This window comes from Haemaphysalis longicornis, unplaced genomic scaffold (genome assembly GCF_048455015.1).
Source record: "Haemaphysalis longicornis isolate Haplotype H1 unplaced genomic scaffold, Haemaphysalis longicornis Haplotype H1 scaffold_1, whole genome shotgun sequence".
Taxonomy (NCBI): Eukaryota; Metazoa; Arthropoda; class Arachnida; order Ixodida; family Ixodidae; genus Haemaphysalis; species Haemaphysalis longicornis.
The window spans coordinates 111,558,638-111,577,164 of record NW_027526203.1 but is presented as its reverse complement, the minus strand read 5'-3'; the positions used below and the strand labels follow the sequence as shown (position 1 = coordinate 111,577,164).

The 18,527-nt window shown below is 48.1% G+C and overlaps 1 protein-coding gene across 4 annotated transcripts in view; it reads left to right on the top strand.

The window, feature by feature from the left end:
- The first annotated feature begins 1,448 nt into the window (after positions 1–1,448).
- The window catches only part of LOC144179212 (uncharacterized), a 313,597-nt gene continuing 296,518 nt past the window's right edge, over positions 1,449–18,527 (top strand). For 3 of the 4 annotated variants that reach the window (XM_077707500.1, XM_077707507.1, XM_077707480.1), the window contains exon 1: positions 1,449–1,565. The gene's annotated coding sequence lies outside the window, so the exon portion shown is untranslated. The remainder of the gene's footprint in view (positions 1,566–18,527) is intronic. The other variant, XM_077707490.1, reaches the window with a different exon arrangement.

Here is an 18,527-nt window from a genome sequence, read left to right as displayed (position 1 = left end):
TCCCATTACAATAGTTTACGGAGTGTTCACCTTATTCATTGCCGATTCGACATGCTCGTAGAAACTGACAACAGCATCATCTCTGCAGCTACACGTTGGTGCGTAGCCTTGCACAACATTCAGCTTGGTCGCAACGACGACGGCTCTGTGTTGGATTCCACAGTCCCTCCCATCTCTTTGTAGATCAGGAAACCTTCCCGCGCTTTCTTTTCTCCATGCCCTCGATAGTACATAATATGCTCGCTAGTCAACACCTTTAAAGCATTGTAACTTCGTTTAGCCCCGTGAAGCCCCTTTTAGCCCCGTGAAGCCCCTCTATGGTAGCACAGCTAAGCTACCCTCGCTCGACGCGTGTTAAGCGTCACCAGGTTCCAGTTCAAGTGGCGGAATGCCCCAGAAGTTGTTAGCTCCGTCTGCTGCAGCGAAGACCTGTGCTTATTTTTCTGGGGTGTTCATTTCTGGCTAGCACACATTGTGCCATGTTACGCCCGGAACAAGAAGACCAGCAACAAATTATCAACACCATCATCATCTCCAAGTGCCTAGTTCCAAACAGAATGTCTCCCGGAGTTGTTTTCACCTGTCCAAAACCCACACATGCCCACGGTCGGCTTTATTTCTTATTGTTTTAAAGCGAATACTTTAGGATGTACCTCCGGAAGTACTGTCCACGGAGAATCATTGTAATCGCATACCTGATGCCAACAGCTATCACTGAAGGTCGGATGAACTTGGTCTGAGTGTGATTTTTCGCGGTCTTAGTCGTGAAGTTTCTTTGTGTGCACGCCGTTAAAGTACTTGGGTGGTTTAAATTCACTCGTAGCCCAGTTCTAACCTTGCCGCATAAAACCCTAAATTGTTAGTTTGATCTTAACAACTACACAAGGTACCCTACCTCAGGTCAAAAGCATTTGAAAAAGGCTATTGCAGCAGCGATGTGTGAAAAACCATCAAGGTGGGGGGAGGTCTTCTTGTTTTCTTGATGGAATGCCGGGCTGGCACTGACAGTCGTGTTCCCCTCAGTGTACGGCGATTGAAACATACGTAAATGACGCTAGAATATCTTGCCAATAACTTGGCGATGAAAGAAGTCTAGCCTAAAAATCGCCGAGCACTTCTTTCTCTTTCCAGAGATAGTAACTGCATGCGTACAGAGAAACGATGTTGAGTACAGCGCGATTGGAGACGTGAGGGATCTTCTGACGAGACCGTCGCTGCTGGAGACCAGACGCACGCGAGTACGCCGCGTTCGGCGATGACTTGGAACACGACGGAAGCTCACGACCTTTTTATATCTCTATAGCTGAATAGGCGGCTCTGGCATCGCGCTCTTTGCAGGCGCGTAGCGGCCGACGCGCACCGGCGGCTCCGGATAGCGTGGCGCCCTCCTACGTTGACGCCTATACACAAAATCGGCGCCTCCCCCTTGGAGAGGGCTCTTCGCTGTCACTCGCGCTTGCAGGTTCGACCGGACCGGCACTCGACGGCGGCAGCTTCGGTTGCGGCGGACGTGCGTGGATCGGCACTGTTCGTGGGAACCTCGTGGCTGGCTCGTTGGGACGCCGGTAAGCACGTTGCGCGCTGTGCAGTCGTGTTCTTGGCAGCGATCCCCCGAGGGATGAAAAAAAAAGTGTAGACAAAAGGGGCGTCTCAGAGCTAGGAGAAAAAGGATGACAACCACTTACAGAGTGAAGGTTTGCATAATTGTATGCAAGTTTGTCGGCAAGTTAACAGCATTTGGTTCCGAACTTTGTGAAGAAAGCAAAAAAAAAAAGATATAAAATGAATTTAAAATTTCAAATGACCGCGAAAAAAAAAAAGCGAACTGGCACTGTTTTCTTACGTAAAACTTTGTAACTGCCATAAACGGCCAACTGGATAACGTTGCAATGTTTGTGCAGAAATCGAAAAGAAAAAAAAGGTTTCTTGTTAAAAACGACTGAAATTATTTGCGCTGTCGTGTAGGTATTTTGTGGTACTTATACAACCATAAAACTGTATTCCCCTTTAGGAAACAGGCTGCAGCGTGCTTTAAAGTAAGTGTACCGCTGTAATGAATTGACCAACCATGAAACGTAAAATGAGCGAATTCTTTTGTTTCTCCTATAAATTTTGATGCCGGGATGACCGGTGCAGTACACAACGTTAGTGAGTTCACTTCGTATGCTTGTATTACCCGGAAGCTTTAGCTAAATAAAAAAATTTCTTTAGCGTAAGCGTATCATAATTTAATTCTAAGAAGAATTTAAGATCTCTTGGGAACAGCAATGATGCGCACCAAGTTTCGCATGCTGGGGAAACTTTAGCTGGAGGTGACGATTTATGACTACTTTTGACAACTAGCCCGGCTTTCTACGTTGCTTTAGACTATTTTTACCTAAGCTATTCGACTTAATTTTTTTGAAAACAAGGACTTTTATTTTGTATAACATGTCGTACAGAATGTGAAGTGCGTATGATTGTGGTCTAGCTTCTGTGTGTGTGAATATGTGTCCTCCGCCCCCCCCCCCCCCCCTTCCTAATTCCCGCCAAGAACAAGAGAAGCAGTGTCGTTTTAAAGACTCAAGTGCGCTGTGATGCGTTGCTCCCGCATCACAGCCCAGCTGGTCTTTAAAAGTGCTGATATAAGGTTGAAGCAGTGTCTTCATGCTTCCGCTGTGTGAAGGGCACCAAGACACATCCATCTTCCCCCTCTAATTTCCCACTTACGAATTTTATCTACCACTACGTTCGTAACGATCGACGGCTCCAGGCATTAAACAAGCACGATAAGTACGCAATCATATAATCAATTTTGGTATCTTTACGTGTGTTTGCGTGAGCATTAGAAGTTGCGTTTTTTGTTTTGCTTGCAGGTAATTTTAGTTGTGCATGTTTTTATTTTGTATTTCAAACAATACCGAAGTCATACATGGGCTGCGGAGAGCGCCTTGGAGGGATCACTGGTTTAGACCCCTGGAGGATATTTTACTGGCGGCGAAATCTTGGACGACAGGCTGTTTTCATCTGTCGCCCGCGTCAGAAAAACAGCCGCCTCGGACGGAAACTGCACCCGTGACATCATGCTCACTCAGTATAGCCCAGTGCCTTCCACGGCAGCTGAGAGTTACGCGGGACCTTCTATAGACTTCAGGGGTGGTCCGTCATGGCGTAAATGATAAATTGATCGTAATTTCAATAAATTCCACCCACGTCTGCGTCAGAAACGCTTTCCCACAGCTTGAATTCAATGCGTGCCCACGTGTAGCTCGTTGAGCCTTCCAGTCCGTGTTTACGAACTTGTTTTTTTCCTACTCAGGAACGCTACTCCTCCATAACTACGCGCTTTTTGCAATGTTAGCAAAAGGGAAAATTATACCCACACTTCGGCATACGCAAATTAATTATCAGCTTTTGCGCTGGCACGGAAAAAAATAGCAAATTTTACGAAGGTTCTTATCAATTGATAAGTACTTATTAGATCCCCTATAGTACTCTTGTGCTATTCGCATCAAGCATTTGAGCTGGGTATTGCTCAAATTGATCTACATGCACGCAGCCTTTGGGAACTCCGGCGGCGGCGTGTATAAGTGGCGTGGATTCCTTTTTTTCTATCTGAGTGAATAATCTGCTCTGAGCACGACTAAGACAGATCATTACGACCAGTGTCACGCGACGCTTATTTCACGTCCGAGTTGAGACTTGCGGAGGAAGAAAACCAAACATTTTTATTTTGCTTCTTCCGGGAAGGTGGCCTCTAAGAAGCGGTGATATGCACGAAAAATTATCATGTAAGGGTGTAGGCTAGAAGATGATAGCTGTGGAGAACATTGTTTAATAACCTAATAACTACGATTTAAAGGGCAGTTTTGGCTTGTAAGTATCTGCTTGCCCCAAGGTAAAACACGAATGAGCAGTGATTTAAGCATTGTTCTGGAAGGATACTTTTCGCCACTGCTATAATGCGCAGTGCCGCGAACCGAACGAGAAGGAATATCGAATCTGGCGTGCGCAGGAGTGACAACCTTATACCGTGATTACCTCTAAGTTATAAACGGCTTATAGATGCAAAGCATCGCTTGCTCTCGGCTCTGTCGTCCGTCGTCCGTCGTCCATCCGTCGTCCGTCGTCCGTCCGCACCTCTCCCCACCAGCTGTGCGATAGCTCACGCGCTTCTCCTCCTCTCCCCCTCTCCACGCCAGCTGTGCGATAGCGCGCGCGCTACTCATCACCGCAGCTGCGCGATAAGCGCGCATGCGCGTCTCCTTTTTCATCTCCTCCTCTCCACTCCATCTGCTCTATATAATAAAACCGGTCCACGCGCCGCTCTCTCAGTTGCTGCTTCGGTTGAGTCACGCTGCGCAGTCCGGAGTTCCGTCATTTTCCGTTATTTGGATACCCAATCTCGTGAACGTTTTGCAACCTCCGAGATGCTTCGCATCAACTCAGGGTTGCCTCGCGGGAAAGTGGTGTCATTTTTTTTCCATTTCTTAGCGGGAAGCTTGCAAATGAGTCACTGAGGAAAAATATTCCAGTACTTACTTGAGTATTTCTCTTAATCCAGCTCAATTTCTCCGATCTGACGGGTGGAAGAATGGACTTCTGCGAAAATTGGTGCACTGTGGGGAACACCGCGTATGTTTCATTCAAGGACATACAAGCTTCAGAGCACCCCGGGGGTTGCGCCATTTGATGGCGTATGTTCTTATTGCATTGGCAGCCGGACAGGGCTCCTTCATAAGAATGTGCGCCGCGTTGTGGACAATTTAGCTACATGAGAGGTCAATAAAAAAGAAAGGCGAGAAGATGCGGCCGTTTTGCACCTGCTTGTTTTCATTGGTATGTGTTGCAATGAATGAGGCAGGCGCCTTCGGAAAATGATGCATGCTTTGCTTTATTTAACTGATTCTCCGAAAAGAAAAAAATGGCATCTATGAAGTGGGAGTCCAAATATATTAATTTGGTTGGGTGTTTTTGCTTTCTTTTCTGTTTATTTTTGCTTGTGGCGCGGAGATTCCTGTGTTAGGGAGCCATGACTCTTGACGAACATGGCTGTATACGGCTCCAGGCCAGGGAGAATCGCTGCAGTCAATTTTTTTTATTTAGGTAATGTCTATAGCGTATTCACCATTTTACCCTGCAACGTTCATTGTTCCACGAGTGAGTTGGCAGACTGCCTGCAGACTGGCCCTGCACGCTGGCGAGTTCACGTTGAAACGAAGACCGACAGCTTGCGGGCACAGTGCCGAATCAGCCGACTGCCGGCATGGTGCGAACACGCCTCTTACGATACAGGGACGAGCCATTAAAGCGCCGAAGGTGGGGCCAAAGCGCCTCGCATTTGAGCGTCTCCGATGACGCTGAGGGCATTCGGCCACTGCGTACACCTCAACTAATGACCGTTACGATTCTAAGCCGTGCTGGCAGGCTTATCCGGCCCAGTCTACAGCCGACAACATGGCAGAAGCGCGGTATGCCGATTCCTATGATATTGAGAATGCCCAACCAATGACTACGTCGTATGCCAAGCCTGTTGTTGCACGGAACTGAAACCAAAACTAGTTTGAATGCAGATCTTGGACACGCGTAAATGTGGGCTAGTTGGTTCGAACTGTGAAACATGGTTACGTAGCGCGGTAAAGACGGGACAAAAGTAGAGACCACACAGGACTAGCGAAATTTTTACTACACACATCAAAAGATATACAGGAAGGGCGCATGCGTGAACATGCTCAAAGCACAAAAAAAAATGACAAGGTCAAGTGGTGCATTTTGTTACGCACGTGGCAAGTTAGCATCCAGATAATCTATTTCTTTTTTTGACAAACTAATAGATGTCGTGCTTACACACGTTTCACCGGCTTTCATGATGCGCCACGCTTCAAACAATTTACGGCGGGCTTGGTCCTTAAAACAGCGCAATATTATCGTCTTCTCGTAAAGTGGAACACAGTGTTGAACGCACCGGCAGCGGCGGCAATGGTCAGCGAGATGGCCCCCCCGCCGCGAGCGCTTGAACAGCTGTACGGGGCTCCCTGAGCCTGTCATTAATGCACCTTCCAGTCTGCCCAATATAGCATTTTCCACAAGTATGAGGCACTTCGTATACAACGCCTTGTTTGCAGCCAACACACTGCGTGGCATGCCTCTTAGCACAGCGGCTGCCCGTTTTCTCGCCGTTCATAGCAGAGCACATTCGTGCTAGTTTTAAATGCAGAGCATTTCAGTAACTCACGATGTCACCCGCGTTGACGTCTGTAGTCCGCACCGCACCCCTCCCTACTAAAAAAAAAAAAATACTATCCGGCGCCCGGTTTCGATCCCTCGACCCTGCGGGCGGAACGCAATGTACATGGTGCTTTACCCACTGCGCCACAAAGCCGACACAGAATGGGACGCTACTAACGCGCCTTATATCGTTGACTCATTCAAATTACTGCTGACGAGCGCCCTCTCGTCAGCAGTTGCCACAAGTGCAACAACATTAACGTAACGCAAACTACTTAACGTCGTGCGCCCCCGGAAATGCTCTGCATTTGATCGTGCCCCTCGCGAGGGGGATGTTTACTAAACGCAAGATGTGGCAGTGCAACGCCGGCACGTGCAGGGAGAAAAGCACAAAGAGAACAGAACTCAGGCTGGCGCAGTTTCAGGCAGGAGGCGCGCGAGCACTGCAAAGGCGGGAAATTGGAATTGCATTTGGTGGTAACAGTGAGCGGAGAACGGCGCTACAGCCCGTTATGGCGAAATCACTGCTCTGCGCTCCCCACAGCTTTTTTTTTTTTCTGGGGCGGAGAACACAACGTCGGCACCACATTTCCCCGCCACCTTTTTGAGGCGGTGGGAGAAATTGTGCACGAAGGGGACAACCACAGTCCTCCTTTCTTTGCGAGGTTCATCTCGCCCTTGACGTCGTGCCCCTGACCTGACGTCACGCAAAAGGCTTTCAACCACTGATGCTATTACTTCCCGAGGGAAGCCGGCACCTTTCAAACGTGCAACTTGGTGCTGGACACTATCGGCGGCTTGGTGCTGACAAGACTTCTCGAGGGCACCACGAAGACAGCTAACGCCAATACCCCTTTTCCCTATCTTCGAATGCGCTGAACGATAATCCAAAATTGCCTTTTTTGACCGCGGCCTATACGCCCAACACACGTGTGTTCCACTGAAATTAAAACACACATCGAAACTGCAAGGACCCATCATTTGGAAATTCATGAGTGAATTTCAAGCCGTCCGAATTCTTAACCGTCTCGACTCAAAGGTTTACTTCTTCTGGCTTCACCGACCTAGTAACAACCATGTAATCATCAACATATCTAAATATCTTTGCTATCTTAGCCGTGTCAATATGCGTCTCAATGCTCCTGTCACACTTTGCTAAAAACAAATTACTTAAAACTGGTGCAATACACGACCCGATGCAGACGCCTTGTTTCTGGATAAAAGATAAAATATGGTATTGGCAGGACTGTATTTTTTGTGAACGGTACGGGAAAATTTCTTCACGGGTGTTTCTGTAGCCTCACATGCCTTAAATAGACACGGAAGTGGATTTGTCAAACTTCTGTTCTTTGTGTTGCAGAGACTGTTTCAAATAAACACACTTTTACTCGTTTATCCGGTCGGTAAAACACTGTTTAAGACTAAAAAAAGAAAAAAATACTAAGCGACATTTCCGCCGGCCTTAACAACTAATTTCAGTGACGCGTACTCGTCTTGCGGTGTGATTGGACGATTTCCAATATCTGTGAAACATGGTTACATAGTGCAGTAAAGACGGGACAAAAGTAGAGACCACACAGGACTAGCGCTAGACATCAACTGAAATTTTTACTACACATATCAAAAGATATACAGGAAGGGCGCATGCGTGAACATGCTCAAAGCACAAAGAAAAATTAGCCCACCTTCCCGCGAGGGGAACCCTGTGGAGATGCGACGCACTAGCGTCGGCGTCGGCGTTGGCGCTGGCGGCCGCTCGGCCGCTCGCTTCTCGCGTACGGCAGCGGCTTCACGTTGACGAAGTTCAGCATCGGCTGCTCGCTTCAGCCGTTCGCGTTCGGTATCACGTTTACGAAGTTCGGAATCGGCTGCTCGCTTCAAACGTTTGCGTTCAGCATCACGTTCACGCCGCTTCGCAGCCTTGTCTTCAGTGGTGCAAGCATTCCTGTTATCGCAGTGATCGGTGCTTGTTACGGTTGCGCGGACGATAGCAGAATTGTTCGGCTTCATTCAACGCATCGATGGAAATCGGAACGCCGGTGCTGGAACGACTGCGGCCATGAAGCAACGTGGCGCGGCTATGACGCAGCACAATCCAGCACAATCCACTTTAATCCAATCCAAGCCAAGCCAACCCAATCGAATCCAATCCAATGCCCCTCGCGAGAGAGTGTTCGCTATCGGAGAGGAGAGGGGGTGAGCGGCGGAGAGTGCAGCTCGCGCGGCGAGGAGAATGGGGGAGGGGTGTGGACGGACAACAACAACGCCGTATGGAGAGACAAGGCGAGTGAATGAGATGCAGTCGCATCTAAAATGACAAGGTCAAGTGGTGCATTTTGTTACGCACGTGGCAAGTTAGCATCCAGATAATCTATTTCTTTTTTGGACAAACAAATAGATGCCGTGCTTACACATTTTTCACCAGCTTTCATGATGCGCCACGCCAGGCAATATCATAGGAATCGGCAGCCTAATTTCACCGGCTTTTTTCTGCTCTCTACGCCTCGTTATCGCTTCCCTTTGCCACGTTTTTATTTGCTCTTTTGCTAAGAACCGAACATGACTTAGGTATACTCGTCTCTCATGGCTCGGAAAGTGTTTTTGGCCTTAGTGCTAAGATAATATGGGGCCTTTGGTGGGAGCACTTCTTTTTTCCTAATTCGTTTGGTACCTTGATTGTGTAACTCCACCCGATCGCTTCCTAACAGGCTCTTACTTCCTAACAAGGTAGCTATGAACAAACATCTAGCGGAGGCGGCGAAACCTGGAGGTGACACCGCCACAGCCCCGAAACATCGCGTTTCGTAACGTCCCGTTTCGTAACAGAGCTTCGAAGGGAGAACCCGAGAAGAGTGGACGAAGGCTGCTTAGATTGAATGGCTGTGTATCCACCCGCTAAATGACCGCCGCTCAACATTCTGGCGGTGTGACGTTTCACCACCCCCGCAATTAATACTTCGCCATCCAGTATCATAGGCTCGCTCTTGTGGCGCTTGCAAAGCAAACATCGCATAACGCAACGGTTTCTGTAATGTAGACGCTTCGGTAAGGGAGAACACCGAAAACTAGTGGTCCATCAGCCATTATTCAATATTTTTTTGTATATAGACGAAGAAAAACTCATTGTGATGTTAGAATCTTAGTTAAGAGGCAAGAATACGTAATTGTTAGTTTTCATCCGTTTCACAACTGAAACCCTGTTATCACAACTGTTTAGTGCCTATATTTTGTTCAGGGCAACTGAAAGAAATAAAAAGAAATTTTGACTGTTGCAGATCTGTTATATATAGGGTTTAGAAAGGGGCGTTGCAGCGCAATAAGACAAGGACACAAAAAAAGATGACAGGACACAGCGCTCTGTATTGTCTTCCTATTTGTGTTCTTATCCTGTGCGTTGAGGATGCTCTACCAACTACCCCACCGAGACACCACGCGTAAGCTCGTACTAGCACTCGCCACGCCATGCGCACCGCGCGACGTCTTCCTTCAGCGCACACCGCGCTTCCGCTCCGTGGCCCGCGCGCCGGCGCTCGGCCACTGCTTCACACAACCCCACTGCGCAGCCGCGGTGGCCTATGACGAGAAAAAGATCCAACCGGCTTGAGGGTCATATTCTTACGTATAAAACGTAAGCCTGGAACCTTTCTCTGCCATGTAGTGATGATGGGGGTAAACAGTGCATCATCCCCGCCTTCGCCGGAAGCATTGAAGTCTAGAATGATTAGGAATTTAAAATTTAGGAATTTGGATTTAAGCGAAAACTTTTCTGGGTTCTTTATAGCTTGAGTTACTTTTTAAGTTGTCTGAGTGCGCGTGGAGTAGTTGTATTTGGCGTGGGTATTTCGCGACAATCTAATCAAAAGACGGGCAATGTCCATTAACCCCGTTTCAAAAGCATTTGAGGCGTTGAAAAGGGTTGAAAAAATCCTGCAAGGGTCATTTAAAGGGGTCATGCAGATGACATAAAACATTAATTGTGTTATGTGAAAGAACAGCATCTGATAACTCGCTTAACTCCTACTGGCCCTTAAGGATGTTATGCTTACAAACTTCCATATTTCCCGCTATAAAACGTCAGCAGTGAAGCTATTTGGAAGTACCAAAGGGTACTAAGCGTCTTCATTACCTGCCGGAATTAAAATGACCCAATCGAATGGAACCAGAGTGTTCAGTAAAATTGAACAACGACCCGCCGCGGTGGCTGAGTGGCTAAGGCGTTGCGCTTCTGAGCACGAGGTCGCGGGTTCGATTCCCGGCCGCGGCGGCCGCTTTTCTGATGGAGGCGAAAAGCAAAAACGCCCGTGTGTACGAGATTTCGGCGCACGATAAAGATCCCCAGGTGGTCAAAATTAATCCGGAGCCCTCCACTACGGCGCGCCTCATCGCCTGCGTTGCGTCGGCGCGTTAAACCCTACAATCAATCAAAAATTGAACAACGATGTTTGTTGGCGGTATACCTTTTGTAGGCAGCCGCCAATTGCTCACACTAGTCCCTGTGACGTCACACGGGGAGTGCGAGAAAGTGGCTTGTGAGTCACCGTTGTTTGCCATATTGTCCAGCTTATTTTTGAAAAAGGGTGTGGTAGTTTCTCCCTTAAGGATGAAACAAGAATGTATGATATATTTCTCCCTAAGAGGTAGAAAATTTCTCCTTTTAGAAGCGAGGAGCGCGTTTCTCCCCTGGGAGTTGGGGAGTTGAGGAAGATATCCCCCTTTCGTGAGCTAATGGAGAAACGTTCCCTGCCTGGCGGCGCTACTCGAGCAAGGCTTCTTATGCGAGGAAGGCCTAGCGAGCTGATCAGTTTGAGGATCGAGGATGTGCCCATAGGTAGGCTACTGTGGTTATGTGCGCTTAATATGCGCCCAAATAACCAAGACATCATCTACCGAGCACCAGAACTGTGGTTAGCAACGTATGACGCCATCCGTATGTGTGACGTCTTCTATTAGTCCTGGGAGGCGCTCTGCCTTCGCTTCCAGCGCGGACGCATCGCTGCTCACATAGCACAAGTCATAACGATTGCATTCAGAATGCCGCCTTTATTTTCCACAAGCTTGTAACCCCGCCGTTCCCGGACAAACATCCAATGCCGCCGTTTGAGAATAAATAGTAGTTGTTAGTCCCCCCACCTTGATACAACCGATGCATCGACACGCAGATCGTCTCCAATCGCCCTCCTCAGCGCAAAGGCGCAGGCGGCGCAAAAGACGGATCCGTCGCATTCATAGGAACGAAGGCGCCACTACACAAAAGAATGTACAGATGACACGGCTCGGCATCTAACGAGCGCGAAGTAAAGGAATCGTAAATGTTTAAAAATGACCGATAGATGACGCTAAAAAAAGGGGAGGCGGGGAGGGGCAGCTACTAAACATCACTATCATTGGCACTTACATCAAGGTGTTTCCTCTATACCTAATGTAGGCAACATTACAGATGCAGCACATTGGCGGTCACAGATTGGGAAGAAACAGAACAGCAGTGCAAGCATAATGCACGCATACATACACGTTGCACAACACATAGTACTCTTTTCACACGTCTACAACATTTGCGTCATCGCAAAGCCCAACTAAACTTAGAACGGCTACAAAGTATATATAAGACTGATCGTAGTGCATGCAAGTAGGAACAATGTGCCTGCTGTTTGTTTTGATAACCCACAGCAATGCGTGAGCCTCATCAGGGTTTTGCTATTTTGTCAATCTGTAAGTGCTACCTTTTATTGGTTCCAAGTTTAGTTAGAAGCTGTAGAATAGCTCGAAGAGTAGAAATATCACGTGTTGAGGCACAGTATGCTTGAGTAACAACACTCATTACTGTTCCTTCGCTCTTTTAGCAGAGCACATCCCTGGTCTGGCAACCGTTCGGGTACGCCAGCCGGACTACTACCGGTGGACCTAGTAGTGTTGGTAACTGATGCATCAATATGCCGCGGTCCGTGCTCGTTGATGAAGAAAGGGGCAGATTAGAATAATCGCTGCCGTCTTTTACTCTTTTACTCTTGGGCATCAGGAGAAAGCGCCGACAGGGGCGGTGGTAACGTTGAAAAGGGCGAAGGGGAGTCGCACACAGCAAGCATGCAGCAACGCGCACCACAGAATGTTCGCCGAACACATGGCTGGCGAGCCGTATGTTTGCGTTGCGAGCAGATGTTGATAAAAAAAGACAGTGAAAGGACATGGAAGCAACAATGTTGCACAGTCGTCATGTACGGACGATTGGCGAAAGCCACTGCGCAATACGGTTTCGTTATCGACAGATCCAACAGCCGTCGGCAAATCGTTGACGACCGGGGATAGTGTATACTTCCCCGTGTCCGTGTTTGGTGGAGGCAGTATAGAGCGCGTTACATGTAAATAGCTAAAGGGAGAAACTCGCTGGCTGGGGGAGAAAACTCGCGATTTTCTCCCTTTTCTACCCTTTTTCTAAGAGTGTGGGCTCAAAATTGATACGCTTCTTTTTTGGAAGCGCCAGTCTTTGAAATTAACCGAACTTGTAGCAGCCATATTTTTCACAGCGTTCCAGCGGAGGCCCAAAATTCGAACGGCGGAATGGTGAGACAAACACCGTTTCGGTTGCTTGCACAGAGCGCCATTGAAAAGTCGGATGAATGATTAAGATAAGCTGAATGGGCTCACATCGTTCAATCGATATTTATTACACGAAACGCGAGAATACTGCTGGATGCTGTCGGGCCGCTACCAGCATTTGAGTCCCAGTGGAAGAAAACGTATGCTCTTTTAGATCAATGGTAAAGCCCGAATTAACCCTGAGTTCAAAACAGCGCAAAAAGACGGTACGAGAAACGACAACACACGGCGCCAGCTAGCAACTGGTGGGCATATACCGCGTCTTCCGAAAAATACCGAAAGAAGGAAGGCGAGAAGGAATCATGAGTAGGTGAATACATCAAAACAATACACACAAATACACACGTGAATTGACCAAAAAGTGAGCAGTGCTGATACCGTGGACAATCTAACACGCGGAAAAAGGCGCGAGGCAAGGAAAGGCAATCATTGACAGCGCAGGCTGGTTTTTTTATGAATCAAGATAGCGGATTTCCTTAGCTCGTAAATCAACAAAAGGCTTACTAACGCAATCGCCGCCTGCCTTGTGAATGAGTTCCAAGAAAATTAAAAAGAGCGCAAAGGACGAGGACAAAGAAACACACGCGCGCGTCCCGTCTAGTGTGTTTCTTTGTCCTCGTCCTTTGCGCTCTTTTTAATTTTCTTGAAGCCATGAACCAACTCGCCCAACAATCCATTTTATTAACTTGTGAATGAGGTATGCTTCATAGATTTCACGTTCGCGCTGTCCCTTATATGTTCGTGCAACACGCGCGTGGTGGAATCTGAATGAGCAACCATGGCCGTGACAATGTGTGGTAAGGTTGCTGCCGATGTCAGATTTTGGTGCGCTTGCATGCTCTCGAGGTAGATCATTTCGACCAAGTCGAGTGCCCGGTCTGACTGATATAGGTCTTTCCACAGGACGTATGTTGATTTACGAGCTAACGAAATCCGCTATCTGGATTCATAAAAAAACCAAGCTGCACTGTCCAGGATTGCCTTTCCTTGCCTCGCGCCTCTTACCGCGTCTTAGATTTATGTATTTATTTATTTATTTATTTATTGTTCTTGTATAGTTCTTGTGTTTTAAAGACGATAGTCTTTCTTGGGATACTTAAACGCAGAAATTTCTGTCTGTCTGTCTGTCTATCTGTGACTCGAGTCAGCCACCCGGCCAAAGTGAAACAGAAACTGTGCAACAGTCATATACCTACAGCCAAATCTAAACGTCAAAGTCCGGTGTTAATGTTCATACTTACCAACATTGTGGAACAAGAACAAGACATTACGCAAATATAAGGCAGAAAATCAATACATGAGTGATATTTGCAGTATTCCTTTATTTAAAAATTCAGGATGCTTAGTTTTTGCGATGGCAAATAAATACTACATCAACTGCAGAAAACTGTCGCCTGCTGTTGCCCGCGCTACCTGGCGGCATTTTAAAAAATCAAACGACAACTGCAACGAAAGGTTCCCCTAGGTACGTTTCACGTTCCGCTTGGAGCGCTCGTGGAGTAGCAAAACGTGGTTCTTTAAACATTGTAGTAGGGTGCCTCTATTTACGCGCGTCTCCACCGTACGGCAGCGCTGGCATCGCCGGGCACCCGACTTGGAGCAGTGGAACGCGGTAAATTTGAATTGACTTGAGCAAACCGCTAGCGTGTTATCCTGGGAGGGACAAGGCGGGAGAGGAACAACATGAGAGGTGAGCGGGAAGGAGAAGGGAGGCATTTATTTGCCAAAGGCGCCAGTCGAGTATCGTCTTTCGTCGACATTTGCAACGAAAGGAGCAAATACGCGGCCATTTTTTGTGTGTATTTTTTGATGCATTTACTTTCTCATGATTCCTTCTCGCCTTCTTTCCTTGGGTATTTTTCGCAAGCCGCGGAATAAAAGCCAACCAGTTGCTAGGCAGCGCCGTGTGTTGTCGTTTCTTGTCCTGTCTTTTGCTCAGTTTTGAATTCAGTTAGTATGCACCAATCAGCCCAAACAGCCGTTCTAACGCAGTTTAATAACCCTAAGCTCTCAGCAATGCAAGTGCGCGCAATGCTTTCTAGAGACCATTTCTCACACTTCTCAAACACACAGTGTAGAAAATCAAACAGTTTCTTGAATGGAAACTAGCACTTTTTTGTTTTTTCACTATTAAGATCACAAATTTCCTATCTGCTTCGGTGAAGGTAGTACGAAACTATTGTCCTCATTACTCTGTGCATGTCGCTGCATTTGCACAGAAAAGAAACTGCGCATCACCTGGTGGAGACGTCATGCCTTGGCATAAAACACCGCAATAATCGATTGTAAATAGACGAGAGGCGGCTGCGGCCACCCAAGGTACTTAAAAAGCACGAAACCACTGGTACTTATCAACAGCATGATTAACAGACTCAACGTACCCCTTAGTTCATAAGTAACTTTACCGTAGTGCCAAAGGTAAACAAAACCAAAACTTCTGTGACTAGACTCCGAGCAGTGATGGGTGGGGGGGGGGGCGCTAACTGCAAACTCCTCTGAGCAGATCTTTGAGCGTACCATGGCCGGAGAGTTTGGCCCTGATAAACTCTGTGTACGACCTGGGCGGTGCACGTCCACAGGTGGTACACGACTTCCGTGCTTTCCAGGGCTACTTCATGACAGACACCAATTCACCGAAGACAGCTCGGCTCATGCACTGGTATAGTAGTAACTCTTTGATTACGTTCTTGGGAGCCATTCCTCGCAAGTATGAGGGTAGTGCATATTTTTCGCAAGCTATAGGTGCAGTACCGTAGCTTTCATGTAGCCCTAGACACAAGGCGGATTTGGTGCAACCTGCGCGTTTGTAGACATACAAAGTTGCGCTGGTCCACAGCCCCGACAAAACACGCTGCACGGTAAGGCTGAGTAATATTTAACAAGCCACTTTGACCCGGAAGCGATCACACATTCAGATACCAGTCAGTTTGACAGCGTTAACAATTCCAGCTTCATATTTCAGTTCACGGGGCTTTTCGAACGGTCGATCAGTAGAAAAAAATCAATTTATCCAGAAATATCTATGTTTTCAGAGACAGACAGGCAGACAGGTAATGGAAAAGAAGTGTAATGAAAGTATGCAGGTCAGTGCCGTTGCAGGGTATCTCACTGGCTCAATAAAAGGGGATATGTCACGGTAAACTGAGAAATCGACTCCACCGAGCCGCGGTAGAGAATAAACAGTCAACGGGACCTCGTGTTGCTAGGAAACAACTTCAGGAGCAGTTTCGCGATTGGTGCACATAACACGGTCGAATGTAAAATCAAAGGAGTGACGAATGCCAAACTCCGTGCGCAGCTAAAAACAGTTGAGAGAAGATTGGTGGCGCCCATGGAATACGGTACGACAGCAGCATGCATTTTTGTTTGTAAAGCGTTGGCCCAATGTAGGTATGTGCTACACTGCTGATATGGAGCGCTATGCTTGTGTTAAGAGTACGCGCACAGTATTCAGAGCACGGGCGCAGATTTTAACAGCGGAGCTGTTGTAGGTCCAGCCCTCTCGTAAGTCTCCTGAAGGTCGCGCGTCACGCAGGGCTAGGAGCAGGTTTCCAGACCTTCCGGAGGCCTCGCCGAAACCCGTTCACAGACCCACCGTTAGACGGGGCAGTGGTCTCGCAGAGCGGGTGCCTCCCCCTCCCGCTGCAGTCGTTTTGCTGCCGATTCCTTTGCGCCCCCTCGATGCCCGTAGAATTTGCGGGGCGACGTCGCTGCCGTCCTTCGGCGAGTGCCCGTGTTGGCATTCAAGACACAAGAGAACCACACCTCCGCTGTTTCAGCACATTTCACGCTGAATGGAACGGGGATTAGTTTTCTATAAAGCGCTGTTTAATACACTATTGCAGGTAGGTTATACTACTGTGTGAGGATGTAACACTTTGTATTAACCACAGAAACTGTCTTGTATGCGCCGGAGTATAGGAGTTCGGGCCTAGGTTACGCTTTGAGGTCTTAATTACGACGACAATCGGTACCCGCAGCTTAAAGTACAATTAGTACGTACCAATGGGTACGAACCGATTGGTCCCAGTTGACGGTACATGGTGAGCGGTTTGTGCATGGGTACGTTTCACCTTCAGATGAATGTAAACGCTATAAATGCCCTCTTCGTGGTTGCAATATGGTGAAAGGACTGCGCACCAATATTGTAATGGTATGTTGCTACTGATCGAGCAAGCCGGGTGCAAGGATGAGGAGAACAAGGTGTCCATTCTGTCATGTACATGCCCACAACTGTAAGACAAAACATCTATGTGGCTCCCATTCCACGGAATATGCACCCCCAGTTGCACCAAGGAAGGCGTGCGGCGAGAGCACAGGCATTAGGCAGAATTCGTGGATCCAACCCCAAACCTGTGTACACGGACGCTGAGGACTACGCTCTCATGGATACGATGACAGCTGTCGTCACGACATGCACCGAGCACATCGCCAGTGTCACACTTACTGGAATCAACACTACCGAAGCAGAAGAAGCAGCCATCGCTCTTGCCATCGCCCACACCTCAGCCGATACAATCATTACTGACTCTCAAGCAGCATGCCGAAGCTACCTACGCGGAAGAATACAGAGACCAGCTGCAAGAATCCTTCTCCAGCGACCCCCTCAGCGCAAGATCCGCCTGGTCTGGGCCCACTCCTTCCTTCGCGGAAATGTCATGGCCCACAAGACGGCCTGATAATTAGCCTACCGGGCACCGCTTGACGACTGGCCTCAAACGGCTCATCTCTTAGTAACTTACCAAAGCACCACGCAATACAACAAGTTGGGTGGCAGCACTATCCTCCTACCCGCCCCGCCCGTCACTCACCAAGGAACAGGAGCGTAAGCTTGGGTTTTTGCAATCAGACGCGTTTTCATACATATCGAAACTTCACGCCATCAATCCCACCCTCTACAGGGGCTGTAGAGGGGCTGTAGAGGGGCTGGGGCTGTACCCTCTACCACATGGTGTGGGCCTGCCAAAATAGCCCCAAAGTTCGCCCAATCTTCAACCCTTCCCATGAGCAGTGGGAGGGAGAACTGGCCAGCTCCAGTAGCGACACTGAGCTCGGCTGATGGAACGTGCGGATAAGGCAGGAAGCTCTAACGGGATCCTGAAATGAGAAATCCGACCACGTGCTCCTTTTCTTTTTTTGCGGAATAAAGTATACTCTCTCTCTCTCTCTCTCTCGGCAGCCTGCAGAAGATTTGCAGCACCGACTTCGCCTTTTCCTCGATGGAGCTGTGGAGGGGAAATCAGACTGCAAGATTGTTTCACTTCGCGCCGGTGGAGGTTCAAACACGAAATGTGCTTGTGGCACCTCAAATTTTTGAGATTTTGGCCACTTGTACATAATTGCAAGAACGAAAACAGCAGCGCGATGGGCACAACACAGCAAAAAAGACACGAACACTTGTGCTGCCAATATAAATCATATGCTTTTATTGCTTGGGCATCGGCTTTAGACAAGCGAGGCAAACCCTACGCAACAAGAATGAAGGAAAAAAGAAGGTGAAGCGGGGACGCAGAAATAGGTATCTAAAACACACAACAGGGGGATAACAAACTACGCGTGCCGGTTCAAAATTTTGAGAGTCAGTTGGCAATTCGCGGCATTCTCTTTCGAATTGACACGTGTTCCGAGCGTTGTACTATCGCGATACATTAAAATTCGCACAATGGAACGCATGGCTTCAAGTAAATGCCGCGCATCCTGGCGACGGGCCGCGCGTGCGCAGTGGA